Source organism: Terrapene carolina, unplaced genomic scaffold (assembly GCF_002925995.2).
Source record: "Terrapene carolina triunguis isolate 2854851 unplaced genomic scaffold, T_m_triunguis-2.0 Scaffold237, whole genome shotgun sequence".
Taxonomy (NCBI): domain Eukaryota; kingdom Metazoa; phylum Chordata; order Testudines; family Emydidae; genus Terrapene; species Terrapene triunguis.
The window spans coordinates 2694504-2716139 of NW_020664588.1; positions in this window are offsets into that span (position 1 = coordinate 2694504).

Consider the following 21636-nt stretch of genomic DNA (forward strand, 5'->3'; position numbering starts at 1 on the left):
ACAACTATGTGGGTGAAAGAAATCACTATGCTCTTGAATAAACTCTCAGAGAAAAATTATAAGAGATTTAAACGTCCCGTCACTCCTGGGTGAACACTTACGACAAAGTGTTCACTCCATCCTTGACCTCTCAGTCCTCTGTCCTCAAATTAAACCTGCACAACGCCTTCCAAAGACTAGCTTGGGAGCTTAAATTAGTAACTTGACTAGACACTAAAAACCATGGAGCGAAAAGAGACGCTGGTTTTACGGCTCACTATAATTTGCAACATACCCTACTGCATCCTAACCCTTAATTGCTCACTTCATGTTAAATGGTCTACCATAGCATGTGCAAATCACTTATGCTTAACAATGAGTCCCTACTAGTACTTAGCTCAGACACTCTGATTACCTTCCTCTCACCTCAGGAAGAGCTCTGTGCAGCTCAAAAGCGTATCCCTTCCACCAGCAGCAATTGGTCCAATAAAATATATCACCTCACCTGCTTGTCTCAGTCAGGCAAATAGGCAGAGGTAAGAGGTCTAGCGCTATTTTCCATTTTAAATATAGAGATTCTCTCAAACTTTCACTGTCTCTAGAATCAGAAAGAACTTAAGCGCACCCATTGAATACATCTTTGCAGCTCCACTTGACTTAACAGGGGTTTCATGCCATTGTGAGGGCAGAATTCTGCTGAGATGAGCCACTCTAGTTGTCAAACACTTGGCGAAGGATGTCCCCAGAGATATACCTGGTCAGACAGCCCAATTCACCACTTTCTGTTATGTCTGAATATCACTAACAATGTCTGGCTAACATGGTAGTCCACTTTTACTACAAGGATCTGCTTCGAGCCAATTCCTCTTCAATCTCATTCCAAAATTTGATTTTGCTTATTAAAAAGGACAGTTTTCATATCACCAGGCATCAAATTGTGTAGAAATAGCTCCCTGATATGATAAACACTTCAAAATAAGAGTCAGCTCCCAGACTGCTGCACTGGGCAGCACAATATGGGGAGGAGGTGAGCAGCCCTCAGTGGTGAAAGAACAGGTTAAGGACTATTTAGAGAAGCTGTACATGCACAAGTCCATGGGTCCAGATCTAATGCATCTGAGGGTGCTGAGGGAGTTGGCTGATGTGATTGCAGAGCCATTGGCCATTATCTTTAAAAACTCATGGTGATTGGGGGAGGTCCTGGACAATTGGAAAAAAGGCAAATATAGTGCCCAATTTTAAAAAGGGAAGAAGGAGAATCCAGGGAACTACAGACCATTCAGACTCACTTCAGTCCCCAGAAAAATCATGGAGCATGTCCTCAAGAAAACCATTTTGAAGCACTTGGAGGAGATGAAGGTGATCAGAAACAGTCAACATGGATTCACCAAGGGCAAGTCATGACTGACCAACCTGATTGCCTTCTATGATGAGATAACTAGCTCTGTGGATAAGGGGAAAGCGGTAGACATGATATACCTTGACTTTAGCAAAGCTTTTGCTCTGGTCTCCCACAGTATTCTTGCCAGCAAGTTAAAAAAGTATAGATTGGATGAATAGTCTATAAGGTGGATAGAAAGATACTCAATGGGTAGTGCTCAATGGCTCGATGTCTAGTTGGCAGCCAGTATCAAGCAGAGTGCCCCAGCGGTCGGTCCTGTGGCTGGTTTTGTTCAACATAGAATAATAGAATCATAGAATAATAGAAGATTAGCGTTGGAAGAGACTTCAGGAGGAAAGACCTCATCATTTTCATTAATGATATGGATGATGGGTTGGATTGCACCCTCAGCAAGTTCACGGATGACGCTAAGCTTGGGAGAGAGGTAGATACACTGGGGGGTAGGGATAGGGTCCAGAGTGACCTAGACAAATTGGAGGATTGGGCCAAAAGAAATCTGATGAGGTTCAACAAGGGCAAGTGCAGAGTCCTGCACTTAGGAAGGAAGAATCCCATGTACTGCTAAAGGCTGGGAACTGACTGGCTAAGGGGCAGTTCTGCAGAAAAGGACCTGGGGATTACTGTGGATGAGAAGCTGGATATGTGTCAACAGTGTGCCCTTGTTGCCAAGAAGGCTAGCACCATATTGGGCTCTATTAGTAGGAGCATTGCCAGCAGATCAAGGGAAGTGATTATTCCCCTCTATTCGGCACTGGTGAGGCCACATCTAGGGTACTGCATCCAGTTTTGGGCCCCCCCACTACAGAAGGGATGTGGACAAATTGGAGAGAGTCCAGCGGAGGGCAACAAAAATGATTAGGGGGCTGGGGTACATGACTTATGAGGAGAGAGGTTGAGGGTACTGGGGTTATTTAGTCTGCAGAAGAGAAAAGTGAGGGGGGATTTGATAGCAGCCTTCAACCACCTGAAGGGTTCCAAAGAGGATGGAGCTCAGCTGTTCTCAGTGGTGGCAGATGACAGAACAAGGAGCAATGGTCTCAAGTTGCAGTGGGGGAAGTTTAGGTTGGATATTAGGAAACACTATTTCACTAGGAGGGTGGTGAAGCACTGGAATGGGTTCCCTAGGGAGGTGGTGAAATCTCCTTCCTTAGAGGTTTTTAAGGCCCGGCTTGACAAAGCCCTGGCTGGGATGATTTAGTTGGGGTTGGCTTTGCTTTGAGCAGGGGGTTGGACTAGATGACCTCCTGAGGTCTCTTCCAACCCTAATCTTCTATGATTCTATGAAAAGGTTTGGGGTTTTTAATGTAATGGATTTGGTTCCTGAGGTTCGGGTCAAATTAAATGAAAGGTCATGTTAAACAACAACCTGATTAAGTGCAAATGACCGAGTTGGATATTTGGAAATCAGAAGCATGCTTAGTAGTGTGGCATTGCATTTGTTATAGCTCCAACGTTACACAATTCGCTAAGATTTCTAGATCTATGTAGGGCAATAGAGTAGCGCCAGTCATTATAACCCCAACCATCGTATTTATTTGCTCCTGGACAAATTGCCTCTCTCTCTTTCTTTTTTTTTTTCTTCAAATCCACAGCTGATATGTAACAAGCTAGTAGTAGCACTGTCTGGAAAACAAGATCTCTGTGTCACACAAAAAATTGAGGTTTCAACATTTGTTTCTTTTACAATGTGTCATGATACCAACACCTTTCAAAAAATTTCACAAAAAACAGAGGGAGAAACCCACCCCAGAATAGCCAATAGCCCCATGGTTAAGACATTTACCTGGAAAGTGGGAGGTGCTGCCTCCTTCACACCAGGGACCTGAACCTGGGTCTTCTACATCAGAGGTAAGTGCTCTAACTACCCAGGTAATGGCTGGACCGGGGCAGATAGAATCATAAAATCATAGGACTGGAAGGGACCTCAAGAGGTCTAGTCCAGTCCCCTGCCTCATGGCAGGACTAAGTATTATCTAGAACATCCCTGACAGGTGTTTGTCCAACCTGCTCTTAAAAATCTCCAATCATGGAGATTCCACAACCTCCCTGGGCAATTTATTCCAACGCTTAACCACCCTGACAGTTAGGAAGTTTTTCCTAATGTCCAACCTAAACCTCCCTTGCTGCAATTTAAGCCCATTACTTCTTGTTCTATTCTCAGAGGTTAAGAAAAACAAATTTTCTCCCTCCTCGTTGTAACAACCTTTTATGTACTTGAAAATGGTTATCATGTCCCCTCTTAGTCTTCTCTTTTCCAGACTAAACAAACCCAATTTTTTCAATCTTCCCTCATAGGTCATGTTTTCTAGACCTTTACTCATTTTTGTTGCTCTTCTTAGACTATCTCCAATTTGTCCACATCCTTTCTGAAATGTATCAGAGGAGTAGCCGTGTTAGTCTGAATCTGTAAAAAGCAACAGAGGGTCCTGTGGCACCTTTAAGACTAACAGAAGTATTGGGAGCATAAGCTTTCGTGGGTAAGAACTTCACTTCTTCAGATGCAAGTCTGAAGAAGTGGCACCCAGAACTGGACACAATACTCCAGTTGAGGCCTAATCAGTGCAGAGTAGAGTGGAAGAATTACTTCTCATGTCTTGCTTACAACACTGCTGCTAATACATCCCAGAAGGATGTTCACTTTTTTTGCTACAGCGTTACACTGTTGACTCATATTTAGCTTGTGGTCCACTATAACCCCCAGATCCCTTTCCGCAGTACTCCTTCCTAGGCAGTCATTTCCCACTTTTTATGTGTGCAACTGATTGCTCCTTCCTAAGTGAAGTACTTTGCCTTTTTCCTTATTGAATTTCATCCTATTTGCTTCTGACCATTTCTCCAGTTTGCCCAGATCATTTTGAATTTTAATCCTATCCTCCAAAGCACTTGCAACCCCTCCCAGCTTGGTATCATCCGCAAACTTTATAAGTGTACTCTCTATGCCATTATCTAAATCATTGATGGAGATATTGAATAGAACCAGACCCAGAACTGATCCCTACGGGCCCCCACTCGTTATGCCCTTCCAGCATGACTGTGAACGACTGATAACTACTCTCCGAGAACGGTTTTCCAACCTGTTTTGCACCCACCTGATATTAGCTCCATCTAGTTGCATTGGATGGTTGGTTCTCTCTCGCCCTTCCCTCCTGCCCAAACTTCCTGGACTTAAGAAACCTTCCCAAGAAAAGTTTCATTTAACAGACACATTTCTGCAAAAAGTTTCAGATTCAACAAATCTGCATTTTCTGACAAAAATATTCCATTGGAAAGTTTGTGCCGAGATCTAGCTAGTTGGCATTTTTTTTATAGCTCCAGTGTTTTAGATGTTTTGGCTGCCAGCTGTGGCCATGCTTGCATATATAAAAGACTATTTCTTGCTGTATTAGATTCACTGTGGCTTTTTTTGATGTCAGTAGATTTTGTTCCATTATTGATTAGAGACTTGTGCATTAAGAAGAAAGGGCCATACTCTCTTGAGAGAGGTTAGAGTTTAGTATTGATTCTGACTGGAGACGAGGGTAGAATGGTTTCCTCTGTTTATTTTGCAGATCTAAAGTTAGTTCTTGTAGTACATGTGTCCATAGTTATTACGTTAATATTGGAACTCATCGTTATGTACTTGACTATAAGCCTGAAGAGGGTAGAGGAAATCAAATTAATTTATTTTTAAAAACATCGCCCAGACAGACACTCCAAATCAAAATAACTGCACATTCAGATGGAGATAAATGGATCCAGAATAACCCCTGGAAGCTGATTTCCTGATCCGGAGAGGAACATGTGCAAGAATAGAACCTGTGGCTTGGAGGAGGGTGAGCTGGCTGCTGGATAAGACTGAAGAGAACCTTGCTGGCTTGGAAAAGTCATTGGAGGAAGTTTGGGTACATGGAGAAGATATTAGGGATGCACTTGGAGCAGGAATGCACATAGCAGCATACAGAACAGCAGGCCCAACCTAGCAAGAACCTACATATTGGTGCCAGTTCACTGTGGGCTCTTATACAGTATGTTATTGTTTGTATTCTCATAGTCCCTAAGAGTCCTCGTCATGCACCAGGACCCCATTGTGCCAGGTGCTGTACAAACAGATCAAGAAGAGGCCTCTCCCTCGAAGAGCTTGCTATCCATGTCTGAGACAAGAGACCATAGGCCAATACAGACAGACGGGGCAGTGGAAGTCAACAACGAGAGCGTATTAATCAGCACAATACTCTTTGGTCTCTGCACACCAGCAGCCTGACCGTTGTCATGTTTTTTGCAGGTATCACAGCAAAAAAGAGTCTTTTTTGCCATGTTGGGCTAGTTTCTGGCCTACACTCACAGCCTTAGAAGCAGGGCTCGAAATATACAGAGGCAAATTATATATTTTTAATTTGAGTCAGAGGTAGGAGAAAAACGGGGGACATTGGAAAGCATTCACCTCCCCACAGGCTGCTAGTCGAAAGCCAAGAGGCGGCCTTGACTGTCACGGGAAAGACCATCTCTGAGATGACAGAGGTTTTACCACAGAAACATTCTTGCTGTCTGAGCCCATCTTGTTTACTAGGAGTCAGGAAATCAATTCTTTCATCCAGTATTTTCATCTTCATAATTTCTTAAAAAATAATTGAGGCAAGTCTAACAAGACATGACCCGAGAGTTGGCACTGAAACATCTTTCAAACAGGAACCAGAAACCACAGCTATTTCCTACTTATCCAGCAACACAGCACGTAGCAGAAACAGGCAAAGACCGAGGGCAGGAATCACAAAATTACTCATGTGCCTAACTCCTAACGAAATCAAGGGGCATTTGTTGCCTAAATACTTTTGTGATTCCCACCCACAGCCCCTGCCCTGAATACCATGCAATCCTGCAATAGGATCTACCTGTAAGGAAACCATTGATTTTAGGGTGAATGGAAAAGTCCTTGGTGGGCCTTTATAGGTTTGGGCTATCCTATACCACATGGCAACTAAGCAATCACTTGAATTTCAAATATAAATGAACCTGCTCTAGAATAAGAAGAAGTGAAGATTTGCTGAATACGAATATATATGAGGAAATCGTAATCATTTCATTGATATTTCATGAGCAGGATTTGGGGGTGGGAGAGAAGTCGATGGGGAAGGAAGAAGAGGTATATTAATTGGGTAAATTTTAACTATGTCAGTAAAAACAGACATACGGGAACTTTCATTAGATTTTGAATACTTAAAAAAATATATTGAAAAATCTGTGGTCAATACATGTCCCTATCTGTTATCACAGTGTTCCCTAAACTTGGGACGCCGCTTGTGTAGGGAAAGCCCCTGGCGGGCCAGGCCGATTTGTTTACCTGCTGGGTCCGCAGGTCCGGCCGATCGTGGCTCCCACTGGCCGCGGTTCGCCGCTCCAGGCCAATGGGAGCTGCTGGAAGCAGCGCGGGCCGAGGGACGTATTGGCCGCCACTTCCAGCAGCTCCCATTGGCCTGCAGTGGTGAACTGCGGCCAGTGGGAGCCGCGATCGGCCGGACCTGCGGACGGGGCAGGTAAACACACCGGCCCGGCCTGCCAGGGGCTTTCCCTACACAAGCGGCGACCCAAGTTTGGGAAACACTGTGTCATCATATTGGTTGCTATGCAGAAATGACCTTCTTGGTCAATACACATGTCTTTTTCCCCAATGTCTTAATATCGCTGTCTATTTGGAGGCACATTGATTCGCAACTGTCAGATTCAGATCACCGAAGCTGTGCAGTAGGTCTCTACCTTTAATGTTAAGCACTGCTTAATAAAATATTTTGGCCTGTGTCTAGCCTTTTTCTTTTTATTCTGACTATAAAAGTTCTCCTCAAACGTCTTTATTAAGGTCTTGAGAGATCATTATCTTTTTCTCGTAATACCCTTGTACAGCTCCTTTTTCTATTTAGCTGACTACAAAAAGTGGCATAAAAGAGCAGATAAATTGTTTTTACAAAGGAGGGTTGATGCTCATTTCATAGATTACAAGGTCAGAAGAAACCACTACGATCGTTTAGTTTGATTTACTACAGAACACAGGCCATAGACTTAATTCCTATTTGAATTAGATAATATCTTTTAGAAAAACATCCAGTCTTGACTATAAAATTGCCAGTGATAGAGAATTCACCATAAATCTCGGTAATCTATTCTGGTGGTTACTTACCCTCACAGATAAAAATGTGCTTCTTAGTTTGAGTCTCAATTTGTCTAGCTTCAACTTCCAACGACTGGATCTTGTTATAACGTCCATCTGCTAGACGGAAAAGCTCTCTGTCAAGTGCAGGGGTGGCTCTATGTATTTTGCTGCCCCAAGCACGGCAGTGAGGCAGCCTTCGGCGGCGTGCCTGCGGGAGGTCCGCTGGTAACGCGGATTCGGCGGCATGCCTGCGGGAGGTCCGCCGGTCCCGCACCTTAGCTGTACCCGCCGCCGAATTGCCACCGAAACCGCGGGACTGGCGGACCTCCTGCAGGCATGCCGCCGAAGGCAGCCTGACTGCCGCCCTCACGGCGACCGGTGTGCCACTCCCCGCGGCTTACCACCCCAGGCACGCGCTTGGTGCGCTGGGGCCTGGAGCCGCCCCTGGTCAAGTGGCACAAAACGAACACTGGGCAGCTTCATTCAGTCAAGGGCCTCATTGGAGGGAGACAAGAAAGGAACAAGACCCCCTGCAGTTCCAGTATCTGGCATCAACATGCTGCAGGCAGGGGTTCTATCCCCCGTTACTCTTGTTGTGTAGCTGGTGCTTGATCCAGGAGTCTCTCAGCACATGAGGAGGTTAGAGACAAGCTCCCCTTGCTTCCTGCGAACCCTTCTGTCCCCTTCCAGAAGCTTCCATCTTATGGCTCCCTCCACTCAGGAGGCACCACTGTTAGCACTACCTCCCAGCAGCCTCGCAGTTACAGCTACCAGCTCTTCTCTCCAGGCCCGGCAGCTCAGCCAGTCCTTCAGAGCCGGCAGTCTCCTCTCAGTCTAGGGCAGGGTTTATCCCTTCCCTGGGTCACACCTGGCTGGGGCAGACACTCCCCAGCACACAAGGATTTCAGGAAACGAGGGAACCAAAACTTACTGACATTGCAACAGAAAGCTAGAGCAAAGCACTGGCACACATGTTCAGAGGCTTAGTTCCCACCTACAGAGGAAAGTTCAGACGTGAGCTTCAGTGTCAAAGCAAATGCAACTTTTGATGGTCAACCTTAGCAAATTAACGCAAATGGCCAGCAAAAAGAAGACACACACACACACACACACACAAGAAAACACACCAAGAACCCAGGAACCACAAACCCAGAATGGCAGCAGGTTTATATTGCTGATTACGTTTCGCAAGGCAAAAGGAATCTTCTATAAAGGGGAACAAAATCTTGACGTTTACTTTAGCTCAAGGATGTGAAATTGGAGAAACCACCACAATGGGGTCAACGGGATCTTTCCTGAAGAGAACCCTAAAAGGCCACCTTCGGATCTCAGCAAACGCACAGCAAATCCAGAGAAATCTCCCTCAAATCACCGGAGAGACTGAGATTAGAATCAGGCCCAGGGCTTACAACTGCATGCCCAGCAAAACAGAGCTGGTGATTACCTTGTAGTAATGGGGTAAGAGAAAAAGGAGTTCCTCTGACTGTTTGTTATCTGAGCCACCCCGCCTCCCCAAGTCCTAGGAATGAAATCTGGGCCCCACTGCACTCAGTGGAAAAACTCCCATGGGCTTCAATGGGGTCTGGATCTCACCCTATATATTTTATTACACACAAAGAACATTAAGGGTGCAAACTAAGGCACACGAAAACCAGACAGTGCCAGAATTAAAACAGTAGGTGACCATGTAACACAAAGAGGCTGACTTAAGGTTGCACAGGTTCCCCATCAGATCTTCCCCCCCTCTCCCTTACTAGTTGTCAGTCCTGCTCTCCTTGCCCTGACAGTCCCAGTCAACCCCCAACCTCCGCCTGCCCTGCCGCCACCCTATAGTCCCAGTCTAGTCCCCACGAGGCTCCTTGACACAATCCAGACTGCCACAGCTCCAACTCTTGTCCCTTCTGCATTCAAATCAGGCAGCGTCCTCCACCTGTTTGAGCGCAGTGCGGGGGGATTGAGAGCGCAGGAGAGAAAGACTCCCTGCTCTCAGTTCCAGGCCCTGGACCTGGTACATGGCAAGGATAGTACTGCTTACCCGAGTCTGGAGCATGCTCTGTGCGGACAGAATGTTCGAGGATTTTAGCTAAAATCTAAGAAGACTCAATTGAGCGTGTGGAAGCTGCAATTTTTCAGAGGCTTTATAATTAGGCCAGATCTGGATGGATTTCACAGAGTCGATCCCTAATACAAAGGCTACCTGGCTTACAAGTTTCAAGTCCCTGCTCCAAAGCATGGGGTTGCTAGTGCTGTTCAAAAAAAGGTCACCAGATTTTTTTGAACATGGGCAAACCAATGTATTTTTCCCTAATGTTGTTCTCAGAAATGAAAATTTCCAAAACAATTCAGCCTGAGCCCAACACCCAGCATGTAAAATTTCAACCCAAATGGCTGAAGTTTCTCAAAATTATAAGTAACTGAAAGCAGGGTCTTATAATGGGAAATGTCAGGGAACCTTGATAATAAGTGGTGCTACTAGCACCACCCATATATGATTGGGAAGTAGCCGAAGGTGAGTATTTTTCTAAGTCTTGTCAAATTGATTAGATGTAAAATGGCTTTGACATACACCAGCACAACAGCAGCTCTCCTAAACTTACCTCTGAGAAAGGTAGATTAGATCAATTTGTAAAGAACATTAGACATAGATCTCATGACAGCACCCTGGGTAAGCAGATGAAATACATTTCTGAAATGACACATAACTGTATGTCCAAGAGCACAACCTCAATTTCCCAGGAGACAGACTATAACTGTTATCACTGCTGAATGCTGGAAGTTAAAGGTCCTTCTGAGCCAGAGGTCACCAGTGCTTTCTTAAGATATTTTCTTCCTAAAAATGTAATAAAAGTGGATTTTAGGTTTGCTAGCACAAAGATACCTGGAGTCAAGATGGTCTTATACAACGCAAATGCCAAAGACAACTTGTGTTATTGGAACGTGCTCAACACCATTGGTGAGAAGGGCCAATAAGAGTTTGTTTTTCTAGTCACAGGTTTCTTATTTTTCATTTTCCTTTTTATTTTGAACAAGTGGAACATCCACAAGCTTTCACCCTGCATTGCCCTTGCTGAAATTACGGCATTGATTCTAATGCCATGAAACTGGCACTGAAAGCAAAACGCATATTTTATTTAATTTCCCCATGAGGTCTCATGACTCAAACCTTCTTTATCCCCTTCAAGCTACAACAACAGATATATAGATAAATATCACTCTGACTGACACAGTAGATGTGTTGGGAGTCAAAGAGACTATCCATTACATAAAAAACAATACTACTTCGAGCCACGTTTGGTTCTCGGCTACCGATATCCAAAACCCAGTCCTACAAAAACAGATGATGTAGTTGTTAGTATATAGGTCTATTTGTTAGCCTGGAATAGAATTTGGGTTTTGATTTTTGATACTCTTACATCCTTACTAATATGTGTGAACAAAGACCAAAGACCCCGTATGTTGCTTCTGCCCAGCCAAATGGGTTTGTTAGTATAATTCGAAAAGATAAGGGATACAGCTAATGCGTTGCTGGGTATGGTGGGAGTGTAATATACGAGCGCACAATGGAAGTCTCCCTGGCTCCTCTCTAAGCCAAGGTCAAGCAACCAGTCAGGAGGGGAAAGAGGAATGGGGGGCGGGAGCATAAGACACACTGAAAGCCAAAGAAAAGCCTGGCCTTGGCGAGAACATAACCTCACTCCTTACCCCTCCCATGGGATACAAAAGAGGTGGTATAAAACCCCCAGACTCATGACCCCAAAGCAGAACATGACCACAAATTGTAAGGGGTTGGACTAAGGACATGCACTTCAGGTATAATTATGCCTGCTAAGAAAGAGGAGGGGGAATGGGAACACTGGGAAAAGGCTCTGCGGCATCAGAGCTATGGAGCTGCTTGCTTGAAACTAACCCCAATAAACATTGGATTGCCAGCACTTCGGACTTCCGGTCTTCTGCTTTCTGTCTGCATGACAAGAACCAGGGGAGGGGGTGAAGGGAAATCCCCCTAACAGTAGTCAAATCATATGATGAGAATAATACTTTTTCCATTCCACTAATATCTCAAGAGGATGTTAAACTGAAGCTGCTACAAGTTAGAGTTTTAAAAGAATTTTTAAAAGAAAGGATAAGATGCTCAGTGGATCACTGATGCTGATTTTCAAGAACTCTTGGAACACTGAGGAAATGCGAGAAGACTGGAAGAAAGCTAATGTTGTACCAATATTTTAGACGGGTAAATGGGATAATCGGGGTATTTATAGGCCTGTCAGTCTGACATCGATCCCAGGTGAAGGGGTGACTTGATCACATTCTATAGGTACCCTACATGGGGAACAAATATCTGATAATGGGCTCTTCAATCCAGCAGAGAAAGATGTAACATGATCCAGTGGCTGGAAATTGAAGTTAGACAAACGCAGAGCGGAAATAAGGTGTAAATTTTTAACAGTGAGAGTAATTAACCAGTGGAACAATTTACCAAGGGTGGTGGTGGATTCTCCGTCCCTGGCAATTTTTAAATCAATATTGGACGCTTTTTCTAAAAGATCTGCTCTAGGAATTATGTGGCGAAAGTTCTCTGGTCTAGGTGATCACAATGGTCCCTTCTGGCCTTGGAATCTATGAATTCTCTATTTCAGTTGACAGGCTTTGCCGAGGTTTGGGTGATTGGCTGGTAGCAATGGTAAGACGAAAGCCATTGCTCCGATATGCTGCATGCACCTCTGCATTTCAACGGTCTGACCTGTGGGCTTGCTTTGGGAGAGTGTATAACAGAAGGGCACCGGGCTGCGATTCAGAGCACCTGGGTTCTAGTCCTAACTCTGACTTGCTGTATGTAGCCTTGAGCCAGGCATGCTCTTTGTGCCTCTCATTTGCTCTCATCTTTTGTCTGTCTTCTCTATTTGCACTATAAGCTCTTTGGGGCAGGCCTGTTCCTGGATGTGCTTTTCTGTAAATCATGGCACAATGGGGCCCTGGGCTTGGCGGGGACCTCTAGGCACTTCTGTAATCAACAAATAGTCTGACCTCCCCAGCTTCACTATTAATCATACAATAAATGCAATTAAATTAAACCTTAGCAGCACCGAAATTAGTTGTACAGGAAGTTGACCAGACAGTCACCTATGGCCTGTATCATCTAGGAAGCATACCCCGAACCTTCCCCAGAGATCCTACCACACATGTCTTTTCAAAGTTACCAAATTCAAGCTATTTCAGACCAAGGGGAAAGCAAGTTCCAGTCATGGCAATATCCTCAGTAGTAAGTGTTTTAAACTGTAGCCCCATGTGATTTTTAACAGATTTATAAACTGAAGTTGTAGAGAGAAGTCTTTGATGCTAAATTCAGTTTCATTTAAATAATTGCAATATATTTCTCACAAAAGAAGCCAAAAACTCTTTTAAAGAAGTCCCTTCAGGTACACATTGCACTTACTTTTCTAACCCAATTTCTTATTTCAGTTGTTCGATGTTTGCTTCCCACTGTAAATTAACAGCAAAGATAGTTTGTCTTGATCAAAAATTTGGCCTAAGACATCCCTTGTTTGATTTTATGCTATACTCTTTGACCCCCCTTCTCCAAATCAGAAAGGCCGAGAGTGAAATAAATGTCCCTAATAAATATTCTCTCATTATGTAAATTCTCCAGAATGCTTTCTTCCTGAATTACCATCCAATGTAACTGGGGAAACATAAATAGAACACTTTGCATAAGTGTGGAAAAAAACAGACCCATTTCTGAATGTGTTCCCTATTGTAACAGGCATCATCATGCACAGTGATAGGAAGTTATTTTTATAGTTATCGTTATTAACGAGAGATCCAGTATGTCTGAAGATACCAGGTAACCATGACATTCCAATGATAGGTGTTCTCGACCTGCCTGCATTCGGGGGTCTCTGTTCCTTTAATTAGTGATACTTGCTAAGCCTGAGTTGGGGCGGGCTTGGGGGGCAGAATAGAGGTGTCATGTCTTCCTGACTTTCAGTCAGGTCCCAATTCTGCTCCCACTGGTGTACCTAAGGAGCAATTCCAGTGCAGCCAATGTGGTTTCACCCTTGGTGCCAGGCTGACCTCCAACACGGTCAGGAAAGAATGTGCCACCGGGCTTGTTCTGGAATGTAGTGGGCTTGCCAGCCTGGGAAAGACTCGATTTACTGTCTGACCGAAGCTCAGAAGGAAGTAAGCCATCCATAGCCAGTTAGACATGGTGTAGAAGGGGACGTTTCCCAGTCAGTTAGGATCTAATCGTGCTGCCATTGAAGTCTATGTTAAAACTCCCATTGACTTTACGAGGTTCTATGACAAAGCCCTTTGAACGTCGAGTGGGAATCAATAGGAGAGACGCAAAGGCTCAAAGGGAATGGAAACCTGGAAAGCAACATTCACAACATTGTTGCAAGCTTAGAGAGAAAAGTTTGGGTTATGCTTAAGGGAAGCTCCTAAGTGGTGGGAGGGAAAGAAAAAGAAAATGGAATTTTCCTTTGCCCAGTGAGCGGTGACAGAGTTCAGTAACAGAGAGAAGAGGGAGATAAATTCCTGTTAAAGCAATCGAGAGCAGAACATTAGCCCTGGGCTATAGCTCTCATGGAAGGAAAGACAGTTTATTAGAGTTAAAATCCTCCATGGTTCTGATGTATTGGTTTAGCCACCACTGGGGAATGTATTCTACCACTAGATTCAGCGCAGTATGGGTCCAGCATATTCCACGGAGGGTGTCCCAAAGCCCAGAGCGTGAGGACATTGGTGAGAGGGGAACCTCTGATCCTGGGGAAGAAGTAGATTTAAAGTTAAATCAGGTCCCTTGTAATTGGGAAATAAAGGAGCTTTCACTGATGAGACTTCTGGATTTGACAGAACATGAAAGTGCCTGAAAAATCAGATTAGTCTCATCTGTGTGTCCACATGGACGTTCACTTGCACTGTTCTCCTTCGTAAGCCTTTTTGGTATCGAATAATATTGATAACCCCTTTAAACCATAGGATTAGCAAAGGTCTGTTCTCCATGGCTACTCCAGTATTTAAAACATTTGGGCTCACTCCACCATGTGCGCTAGCATTATAGTTGGAGACTTAGGCCTGGTCTACACTAGGCGTTTATGTCGACTTTAGCGCCGTTACATCGACTTAAACCTGCACCCGTCCACACCACGAGGCCATTTAGTTCGACATAGAGCTCTCTTTAAATCGATTTCTGTAATCCTCCCCAACGAGGGGAGTAGCGCTAAATTCGACATGGCCATGTCGAATTAGGCTAGGTGTGGATGGAAATCGACGCTAATAGCTCCGGGAGCTATCCCACAGTGCAACACTCTGTTGACGCTCTGGACAGCAGTCCGAGCTCGGATGCTCTGACCAGCCACACCCCGGGAAAATTTGAATTCCTTTTCCTGTCTGGGCAGTTTGAATCGCAGTTTCTGTTTGGACACCGTGGCGAGCTCAGCAGCAGTGGCAAAGATGCAGAGCTCTCCAGCAGAGATGGCCGTGCAATCCCAGACTAGAAAGAGGGCCCCAGCATGGACTGATCGGGAAGTCTTGGATCTCATCGCTGTGTGGGGAGATGAGTCCGTGCTTCCCGAGCTGTGCTCCAAAAGACGGAATGCAAAGACCTATGAGAAGATCTCTAAAGCCATGGCAGAGAGAGGATACAGCCGGGATGCAACGCAGTGCCGCGTGAAAATCAAGGAGCTGAGACAAGGCTACCAGAAGACCAAAGAGGCAAACGGACGCTCCGGATCCCAGCCCCACACATCCCATTTCTACGAGGCACTGCATTCCATCCTAGGTGCGGCCGCCACCACTACCCCACCCCTGACCGTGGACTCTGAGGATGGGATATTGTCGACGGCCGGTTCCTCCGACATGTTAGCTGACGAGGAAGATGAGGAAGGAGATGAAGAGGACGATGCAGTCGACAGCGCTTACCACGCTGATTTCCCCGACAGCCAGGAGCTCTTCATCACCCTCACAGAGATCCCCTACCAACCGTCCCCCGCCGTTACCCCAGACACAGATTCAGGGGAAGGATCAAGCAGTAAGTGTTTTAAATATCTTAACATTTATTTATAACAGAACTTGCATATTTTAAATATTAACAATAGCTAAAGTGCTTTCAAGTATGTAAACTTTTATTTATAACAGAACAGGAAGATTTGAAATATTAACAATGGGTAAAGTGCTTCAAAACATGTAAACAGGAAAGTGCAACAAAACGGGAATCTGAACAAAGGGTATCATGATTATTGTGTCTTTGGCCGCTTCAATGTATAGTCTGAACCATTTTAAGAAAATTCAACAATGTCCGCTTCATGATTACACTGCCCAAGACGCTCCACTCTTTTGTCCCTCCAAGGGCACCTAACCCAAAAACTGGTCGATGTGTCCGGGGATAGAGGCGAAATCCTCCGGGGAGAACTCCTCATAGGCCTCCTGCAGGTGTCTTTCCAGCCTAATTATCAGGTTCCTTGGCAGGGAGAGCTTATTAGGCCCCCCGTGGTAAGAAACGTTTCCCTGCCACAACGCCAGCAGGTATTCGGGGATCATGGCCTTGCACAGCATAGCAGCAAATGGCCCCGGTTTCTGCAGGCTGTCCCGCAGCATCCTCTCCTTCTGGCTCTCTGAGACCCTCAGGAGGGTGATGTCTGGCATGACGCCCTGCTTTGAATTAGGTAGGGGAAAGTTAGTATTGGGACTGCTTGCCCGTTCCTTTACAGAACTGCAACCGCCGGTTTACAGCCGCGCGGTTTACAGCCGCGAGGGGCTGGGACAGGGGCAGAGTTCATGCTTGCAGGATTGCTGCCAGCAGAGACTCGCATTGCTTTCTATGTGAAAGGAGGCCAGTGCCACTCTTAAAGTTTTAAGCAGCCACAAGTCTACGGCTTACCATATTTGCCAGCTAGACAAAGTCCGGTGTCCTGCCCCGCTCCTCAGCTCGCCACAGCAAGACCGCAGGCACTGTAGGCGAGGGCCGAAAATTCGACCTTGTCCTCAGTGCGCGTGTGATAGGTGCTCTGCATGGTCTTGTTCACAGAGAAAGACTATGTTCTCTGTTCACAGATACATTGATCTGTCTCAGGAATTCACTCCCTTTTTCCAATTCCCACAGCCACATCTGCCCAGAGGCTAGCGCACATTAGGAGGAGGAAGAAGAGGACACGGGAAGACATGTTTGCTGAACTAATGGGATGCTCCCGAGCACAGGCAGCCCAGCAGACACAGTGGAGGGAGAACTTGTCCCAAATGCACCGGGCAAACATGGAACGGGAGGAGAGGTGGCGACAGGAGGACCAGCAGGTGACTCAAACGCTGCTTGGACTAATGAGGGAGCAAACGGACACGCTCCGCCGCCTTGTGGATGTTCTGCAGGACCGGAGGCAGGAGGAGAAAGCCCCGCTGCAGTCTCTCTCTAACCGCCCTGCCCCGCCACCAAGTCCCATACCCCCCTCACCCAAAGTCCAAACACGGAGGGGCGGCAGGGGCCGTGAAAACTTTCACTCCACCCCAGCGGACAGCTATAGCACTAGAAGGCTCTCATTCCCCAAAATCTGAAAAGTCCTTTCCTACCCGCCTCACACAAGACCCCGTCCAAGTTTCACCCCCCCGTTCCATGTGTGGTTGTTAATAAAAAATACGTTTCTGTTCATTACTGTTTCCATCCTCTTCTTTTGGAGGAGAGTCTGTCTGAAGGGGGGGGAAGGGGCTTGGTAATTAGACAGGACAGTCACCTTTAGCAGGGGGCAGGCCCAGCAGCAGGGCACATACACAGTGCAGTGACTAGTTACCCTGGTCAGTCTGGGAGGTGGCTTTCATGTTCTGTGGGGGGGGGCGGGGTTGCTCTGTGACTTTGTGGCGGGGGAGGGCAGTTTAGAAGCATCATTAGCATCACAACACTAAACCCAGGTTTAAAACATTCCCGCGAAAACAGTAATGAAGACAACGGTGTTCATTAGCAAAACAGAACAGATTTTATTTTTTGGGAAGGGGGTGAAGGGGGTAACTGGGTAAAGATACGGGGACAAGTTCAGCCTCTGTGTCCACAAACTTAAAAGTCACTGGGTACCCTGCTCAGTCTTGAAACTGGCTTTCAAAGCCTCCCGGATGCACAGCGCGTCCCGCTGGGATCTTCTAATCGCCCGGCTGTCTGGCTGGGCGTAATCAGCAGCCAGGCTATTTGCCTCAACCTCCCACCCCGCCATAAAGGTCTCCCCCTTGCTCTCACAGAGATTGTAGAGCACGCAGCAAGCTGCTATAACGATGGGGATATTGGTTTCACTGAGATCACAGCGAGTCAGTAAGCTTCTCCATCTCCCCTTGAGACGGCCAAAAGCACACTCCACCACCATTCTGCACTTGCTCAGCCGGTAGTTGAAGAGTTCTTTTTCACTGTCCAGGGCGCCAGTATAGGGCTTCATGAGCCAGGGCATTAGCGGGTAGGCTGGGTCCCCGAGGATCACTGTAGGCATCTCCACATCCCCAACAGTTATCTTGTGGTCCGGGAAGAAAATACCTTCCTGCAGCCGTCTAAACAGACCAGAGTTCCTAAAAACCCGAGCGTCATGAACCTTGCCCGGCCATCCGACGTTGATGTTGGTAAAACATCCCCTGTGGTCCACCAGTGCTTGCAGCACCATTGAAAAGTACCCCTTTCTGTTGATGTACTGGCTGGCCTGGTGGCCCGGTCCCAGGATAGGGATGTGAGTCCCATCGATAGCCCCACCGCAGTTTGGGAATCCCATCGCAGCGAAGCCATCTATGATGGCCTGCGCGTTTCCCAGGGTCACTACCTTTGACAGCAGTACCTTCACGATTGCCTTGGCTACTTGCAGGACAACAACCCCCACGGTAGATTTGCCCACGCCAAAGTGGTTCGCGACTGACCGGTAGCTGTCCGGCGTTGCAAGCTTCCAGAGGGCTATGGCCACTCGCTTCTGGACAGTCAGGGCTGCTCGCATGCGGGTATCCTTGCGCTTCAGGGCAGGGGACAGCAACTCACAAAGTTCCAGGAAAGTCCCCTTCCGCATGCGAAAGTTTCGCAGCCACTGGGATTCATCCCAGACCTGAAGCACTATGCGGTCCCACCAGTCCGTGCTTGTTTCCCGGGCCCAGAATCGCCGTTCAACAAAATCCACATGCCCCATTGCAAACGTGATGTCCTCGGCGCTGGGTGTCGTGGTTTCTGACAGGCGTGTGCTACTCTCGGAGTTCAGGTCCTCACTCCGCTGCCGTAGCCTCCTCGCCTGATTTCTCTCTATCTGCCTCTGTGAAAGGTGGATGATGAGCTGCGAGGCGTTGACAACGGCCACAACTGCAGCGATGGTCGCAGCGGGATCCATGCTCACGGTGCTGTGGCGTCCGCGCTGTCACTGACCAGAAAAGTGCGTGAACTGATTTCCCGCCGGCGCTTTCAAGGAGGGAGGGAGGGCGGGAGTGACAATTGGATGACGACAGTTACCCAAAAGCACCCTTGAGACATTTTTTTCCCCCAGAAGGCATTGGGGGCTCGACCCAGAATTCCAATGGGCAGCGGGGACTGCGGGAACTGTGGGATAGCTGCCCACAGTGCACTGCTTCCAATGTCGACGCTTTCCCTGGTAGTGTGGACTGACAAAGTCGAATTACTGTCCTTAGTGTGGACACACACGTTCGACTTTCTAATATCGATTGCAAATATTCGATTTAACTAAAATCGAACTACTCTCGTAGTGTAGACATACCCTTAAAGAGCATGTGAGAAACAACAGTCCCATCTCACCAGATGTACCTTGATTAAAAGTCTCATCATATAGAAAAGCCCCATTAATATAACTGCCACACAGATTGCAATGGTTACAAAATCCAAAGTGTCCAGCCCCAGTATTTCCAGTTCTTTCACACTCGCATCTCCGCATGGAATCCTGAATTGGAGTGGAGGGGCTGGCTCCTGCCGAGGGTCAGGAAAGGATGACTCCAGGAAGCAATGACCTCCAGCCATCTTCTAGTTATAATTTATGGATACGCCCACCAAAGCTCATTAATATGCATGAGGGTTGAACCTCTCATGTCCATCTTTGGGAGTTTTATCCCAATGTTATTGGGGAGGGGGGGAGGTGTTCACCTGTTTGACCAAGGAGATCTTTTAACTTATGAACATTTATGTCACCTTATCACCATAGTAACATGTGGTTACCTTAAGGAAGTCTTTAACATTTCACTCTGGCTACCAATGGTTATCTTGTGGTGTCTACTGAGCTCTTATAGGCATTATTATCCAAACTCAGCAGTTATTTTTCAAATCATCAGCATACAAACAGACACAAGCGCATCAGATTTATTATTAACTTACTTACACTAACTTTACTTTATAATATGGCTAAATTATCCTAAATCCTAAGGCCTAATTTGGCTAAACTAAATATCTTACAGGGCTAAGCCTGTAGGTTTCTTGCATTTCAGCTTTAAACCTTAAGTTATTTTTAACCTAACAACTATCAGGTTTTAGTCTCTTATACCTAGCTCTTATAATAGATTAATGTATTAGTTGTAAGCTTATACCTTTCATGATGTTTATTTGTGGGACTCTGGGAGGTAAAAGAATGTTTCTGTGTGTGAAATGGACATACTAAAGTCAAGGATTGCATGTTATGGAAAATGCATTGCTTGCGGTCTTTAGGATGAAAGCAATCTCCATAGCATGATGCTTCTCCTGTATCACTTTTCCTTTTGCAGACAGTAATCTGGAGTAGTTGAAGATGTGTATAGGACAGGCGTTCACTGAGGCCCATGGAGCATTTTAGCAGTCTAGAGAGAGCTGCAAAAGATATATACATTTTCCCTAACATTACTATTCCACGTAAGCAATGGCTGTGATTGCCGGAGGGATGTTACAGGATTGTGAATGGGAGAGGATTTGTTAGTGAGAGGGAGAATTAGAACAAAGTATAAAGTCTAACGAGTGAATAGACATTTCCCAAAGAAATGAATCAAAGGAAAGTGTGTCGACTATATAATAAGATTAAAATGTGTTTAAAATCATGAATAGGTCAAACCAACTGTTCTTATATATCTAGAAAGTATCACTACTATGGAGATATTCAAAATCCAGTAAAGTTACTTTTTTACTTATAAGTTTAAGACTGACATGAAGGGGGCATAAGGAGTTTTGCCTCTTTACTTCCTTGCTTCTCTATAATGTATAACGAAACCCCGAACCCTCCTCCCAAGTCTTGAGTCAGTACTTTACCGAGAGGACTCCTTTGTGGAGTGGAAATTAATGGGGTGACATCATAAAAAACTGAAATTTGTGGCAAGAGATTTTTATTCAGACTTTTGAAAGTCTGTTTTTGGTTAACACTGATTTAACTCAAACTACTAATATACTCTTTGGAGAAAAACTCTACGTGTGAAATATTCACACACAACCCCCCCACACACACACCCTTTCATGCATCCGAAGAAGTGGGCTGTACCCCACGAAAGCTTATGCTCTAATAAATTTGTTAGTCTCTAAGGTGCCACAAGTACTCCTGTTCCTTTCAACTAAAGACTTAAAAAACTCCTATTTCCAGTTCTCTAGTAAAAGGCAGGGAAGACAAGCAGGGAAGATTTTATAGTCCTGATATTATATATTTGAAACACAAAGCTAAAATAATGGGCAGATTATTGGGGGAGGACAGCTCAGTGGTTTGAGCATTGGCCTGCTAAACCCAGGGTTGTGAGTTCAATCCTTGAGGGGCCACTTAAGGATCTGGGGCAAAATCAGTACTTGGTTCTGCTAGTGAAGGCAGGGGGCTGGACTCAATGACCTTTCAAGGCCCCTTCCAGTTCTAGGAGATAATAATAATAAATTAACAGAGATATCCTATTTATTTTATTTAAGTACCTTCCCCCAAAACAGTAATTTAATTTCAGGCTTTTTTATACATCATAAAGCAGCGAAAAAGGGCACCCCCTTTTCCTTACCGGATCATCTCTAATGACAATTTTTTTTATTACATGCAATTAAAAATAATACTAACCTTGGGGCTTGAGCCATAATAGAGATAGCCATTCCAAAGCTTACCTATGATAACTGATTTCAATTGCTTTATTTTCAAGTAATCTGCATATCAAAAATCATTTCTTGAAGGTACAATATGCTGTTTCATGAAAATAGCTTTTG